The sequence below is a fragment of the Pteropus alecto genome, unplaced genomic scaffold (assembly GCF_000325575.1).
Source record: "Pteropus alecto unplaced genomic scaffold, ASM32557v1 scaffold86, whole genome shotgun sequence".
Taxonomy (NCBI): Eukaryota; Metazoa; Chordata; class Mammalia; order Chiroptera; family Pteropodidae; genus Pteropus; species Pteropus alecto.
In genome coordinates this window covers 32,813,353-32,818,221 of record NW_006442109.1, presented here as the reverse complement: position 1 = coordinate 32,818,221, position 4,869 = coordinate 32,813,353, and the positions used below count along the sequence as shown (strand labels likewise).

Below are 4,869 nucleotides of genomic sequence, written 5' to 3'. Positions count from 1 at the left end.
TCTATTGGAAAAAAAGAGGGTTATGCAGCATTTTGAGGGTTAGCAAAATGATGATTTCATTTAAACCTTTTAACTGTACTTTGAAAAGCATGAAATAAACTCTTCTGGATTGTTTCATCCACAAGTCAATAAGTCCATGAATTCAAGATCCTGGGACAAAATCTCAGAAGGATTCCCTATAGTCCTGGTTTATTACCGACCTCTCCCTTCAATGTATGCATTCCTTGGCTGGTAGGTGCAAGTGGCTGATAGGTGCAAAAGTAGGAAGGTTGTCCTCTGCATTGTCTTTCACTTACTCGCCATTGGCCTTTGCAATTTGCTGCATTGCTCCATTCGGAGTAGCACCACCTTAAGGGTATCAGTGAAGGTAATAGAAAAGAGAAGGCAGACTCAAGGCGGGTTATTCAGGAGAGTTTAACTAAGAGGCTATTTATATGGGTGTAGGCAGTTTTAAGGAATATCAGCGAAGGATGATGAAGTATCTCCAGCACTAGCAACAGCCGGGGTCTTCACCAGCAGTCGTCTCTAAGGGGCAGAGGAAGAGAAGAGCCTCCAGAACCCTGGGAAATAGCTGTAGCTGTAGCATAGTGGGGGCTGTGGCCTTTTTCAGAGGGAAGGAGCCATGGCCAACCCTTGGTCATGCAAGGAAGGGCCTCTGATCTCATTCTGCCTTCTTCTCCTCCCATCCTCCTGTCTCCTACCTATCTCTTCCAAGTGCCTCCCATTGGTTGAATCCATACAGAAAGCTGAGGGCAAAGGAGCTGGAATGATGCAATGAGCAGAGATCAGCCTCCCAGAATGACAGAGCAGGATGGGGAGGGTGGAAAGAGCATCTAGAGTGCTGATGCTGAAGATGTCAAGCACACGGGGACTTGATCCTCAGCTGAGGTTGTCTCTTTATACTAGAAGAGGGCGAACAAAATATGCCCTTGAAGTCTCTTAGATGCTGATATAGCCATTGTTTTTCTGTGCATAGCTATTTTCCTAAAATAGTTCAATACTATGGCAGGGAGATAATTCCTTACATCCTTAGGGCTTCCCTGGGTCTTTGGCTTGCAGATCTGTCTCATAGCCTTTCAGTCTCCAGCATCTCAGTCTTGCGGAAGTTGCTCCGCCATCAACATGTTGATGATGAAACTGCAATTTTCTTTGATGCTCTTTTTGGTCGTGGTTTTTTGTTTTTTGTTTTTTTTTTTTCAGCAATGGATATCCAATCACAAACTAAATTCCTCTCTTCCTCTCTTCCTTTCTTTCTCTAGAAATTAACCTTGTTTGTGAGACATGTCTAGTAGTATTGGAACTGTAGAGGGATGTCTCTTCTCTCTCACCTCAGAAAACACAGACACACACACACATACACACTCCTTTGTGGATAATTTGAAAACAGGGCCTTTTGATCTTGGGGGAGACAGAAACAGACTCTCTTGATGGGAACTGAAATGTTGCTGAATTGAGTGGCAGAAGACCCACCTAAATATAACCTCTTCTGAGCTCGTGCGGCTTTATAATTCCACATTTATTCTGGAGATAATTCGGTGAACTCCTTTTACAACAGACCCCAAAGGGCAGAGAAATGTACTATGAATTTCAGATATAGTCTCTAAAACTAACACTGTGCAGGGGGAGAGAACATCATTGAAAACAAAAAATGTCACTATTTTTTTACACATAAAATTTTTTAAGTCTATGTCATTTTATTTTATTTTTTATTTTTTTAGGCGAGGCAACCTTTGGTTGACCTCACAGATTGAAAGGACCTTGTCAGCTTACAATCCCTTATGTTTTTATTTTTTACACCTATAGCACCTGATCTTCCTAGGTGGTCTCCCATCCAAGTACTAACCAGGCCCGACCCTGCTTAGCTTCCAAGATCAGATGGGATCAGGCTTGTTCAGGGTGGCATGGCCTTTTAAGTCTATGTCAAATGGAAATTTTTAGACTTCTCTAAAGCAGAGGCTTGCAAATGATGCCCTCTCCTTTACACTGTGACTCAATTTTTTGCCACAGCTGTTCTAAAGGGCTGCGTGGTCTTCCTGCAGACATCTGCTTCTCTGAGGGGAAATCGGAGCTGGGAGATGGTCCAGTTCATGCCGGGACACACTTGCCAAACTCCAGAAAGAGCATGATTAACACATGGAGGGAGGCAGATTAGCACCACCGCTGACTCCTTGACAGGGGCCCTGGTGAGAGATGTTCCCAGCTTCCTTGGAGAGCCGGGGGTCTTGAGAAGCTGTCTTCTCTGAATGAGAAATATGTAAGTTTATCACATCATGAAACCACAGAGGTCTATGCCGTGTGCTAAGTGGCATATTTCCTACAGCTCTGAAGGCTAATGTTTTTTGCACTCTTGTTATATGGGCTTTGTTGTTCATTACTCTTGGAATTAGGGTGACTGACTCATCTTGGTTTGCCTGGGACTTTCCCAGTATTAGTGCTGGAAGTCTGGTGTCCTGAGAATCCCTTTACTTCATCACCCTCCTTGGAATCTTGTGACTGTGAGAGTGGGAGAAGGCCTGGACTGTGGGTGTGATATATCTGAGAGTCAGAACCCACAGTGGTCAGAGCTCCACTGAGTGTGGCTGAGATATCATATCCTTCTGCACCAAATTCCCAGAGACCCATAAACTAGATATACTTACTCTTGTCTCACAGAGCACTTTTTAATTTAATTTAATTTAATTTTTATTTATTTTTTTATGCCTATAGCATCTGGTCTTCCTAGGTGGTCTCCCATCCAAGTACTAACCAGACCTGACCCTGCTTAGCTTCCGAGTTCAGACAGGATTGGGCTTGTTCACGGTGGCATGGCCATATCACAGAGCACTTTGAGTAGTTGTGGGCAAGCTGAGGTTCGAGTGCGATAATGCATGCAGAGCTTTTTGTAGATTATAAAGCACTATGCAGACATAATTATTTTGGCAGCGTCATGCTTTCTTCATTGACAATCCCTGACCCTGAGCACGTGTAGATTTCTTGACTTTGGAAAAGAGATGGAGCTAATAAATATTAATTCAATATATTAAATAACAATTTAATACATAGTCATAATTTAATATATTAAAATAATAAATATTAAATACATGTGTCCATTAAATGTTGTGCTAAGTACTTATGTACACCATCACTTTTACTCCTTTTAAAAATTCTCTGAAATAGTTATTATTCCCCATTGCCTCTAGTATTGATTTCCTTAATACGAGAATCCTGCTCTGTTTTGTTGTAGATTCAGGGCTGAGGAAAGTCAGGAGCCAGTATAAATTACCTGGGAGGGCTTCCAGAATGGGCCTACTATTTTGCATATCAATGTAAATTCTGCATAAAGACTTTTAGCTGGTTGACCCCTAAGGGTAGGGTTAAGCCTAACCTGCTCTTGGTAGCTATACTCAGACCTTGGGGTCTGCAGGTCTAATTTAGAGCCATCTTGAGTCATTTGGTGCAACCTGATGACCTGAAAGGCCATAGGAGTGTGGGCTCAAAGTCATTGTAAAGTGTATATTTGGAAGGTCTTATATTTTTCCTGGGTAACTAAAAGAGTTTCTAGATAATGTTAAAAACTAATATACAGACATGATAAAAAGTAATTTTCTAAAATACATGGTTATAGGCACAATCTTTTTATTATATTTTCATTCAACTTTTATTTATTTATGATCAAGTTTAAAATTTTATGCAAGCATTTATCTTTTACTTCCCATTGAGTTAAATGTATTTTTTAAAATGCAGAAGTGAAGTTCACTTCTGACCAATTCAACCTTCATCTATTAGATTCATTAAAGCCCATTATCCTTGATGCATTTGATTGACAATTAAATCAGGATATCAAACCACTTATGAAGAGATGTTGTTTCGTCAAGGCACTTGGATTCCATACTCAAGGCATCGATCTCCTCATAGAAAGAATCTGAAGGAAGATCTTTTACTCCACGATAGCAGCTAAGTTTGAATTACGTTATCCAAAGAAGAAATTTTTTTCTATTAATCAAATCAAAGTGCTCAGAGTTTTCAAAGAAACCAATTTTCCTTCTATTTAAGAACTCATGTGTATATTTAATCACTTTCAATAAAATTTCTTAGCCATACAAAGTAATAATTTTAAAAATAAGTATTTCTTTCTAAATGTTAAAAACCACTTCTTAAATGAATGAATTATAAACTTGGACCCAAACTTTATTTCCAGCTAGCCACAAGAGATGAAACTTTTAGATATGACAATTCAAGATTCTCTTAGGGATTTTATAGGAAAAGTGAATGATTAATCATTGTTAAACTGGATAAAAGAAAAAATAATGTCTGTTTAAAAATTATGAGGCTAGCAAGTCAGCAGGGTGGGTAGTCCTGGCTTCCCAGAAGTCCTTAATCTCATTTAGGTCTATCAGAAAATTTCTCAAGCATTTTAAGAGCAATGCCAATTGCTTCCCACAAGAGGTCGTGAATTGTATCACGCAAAAAAGGTCCACCCCAGACCAGATTTGGGAAAACCTTTATTCTCAATGTGAATATAATTTTTGTGCCAAAACGTTACCATCAGTTTTTTGTTCTAAAATAATATTTTTTTAAATATTTGATTTAAGGTGGTTAGCCCTTTTTGGAATAAAACTATCAAATGTTTCTTACCTTAAATAATGTTGCAAGATTTGAAAAATGTGCAAGTTGGACAAATGTCACTCTTCTGAGAAACAGTAAGATTTCATAGCAGAAACAGTAGTAAAGTAAGCTGCAAATGTGATTTTAAAACAAGTCAGCAGTGTTTAGATCTCTCTACCAGTTTATGGGAAATACATGGTAAACCATACCATGGATGACCAATGAGTAATATCCAGACCATGGGAAAACCCTGGTTTCTTACACAAACAAATTGTGGGTGAGGGT

At 39.2% G+C, this 4,869-nt stretch overlaps 2 pseudogenes; both read right to left on the bottom strand.

Annotated features, from left to right (window-relative positions):
• Nucleotides 1-1,794: 1,794 nt before the first annotated feature.
• Nucleotides 1,795-1,913, bottom strand: LOC112469709 (annotated as a pseudogene).
• Nucleotides 1,914-2,697: 784 nt separating this feature from the next.
• On the bottom strand, nucleotides 2,698-2,816 carry LOC112469798 (annotated as a pseudogene).
• Nucleotides 2,817-4,869: the final 2,053 nt, after the last annotated feature.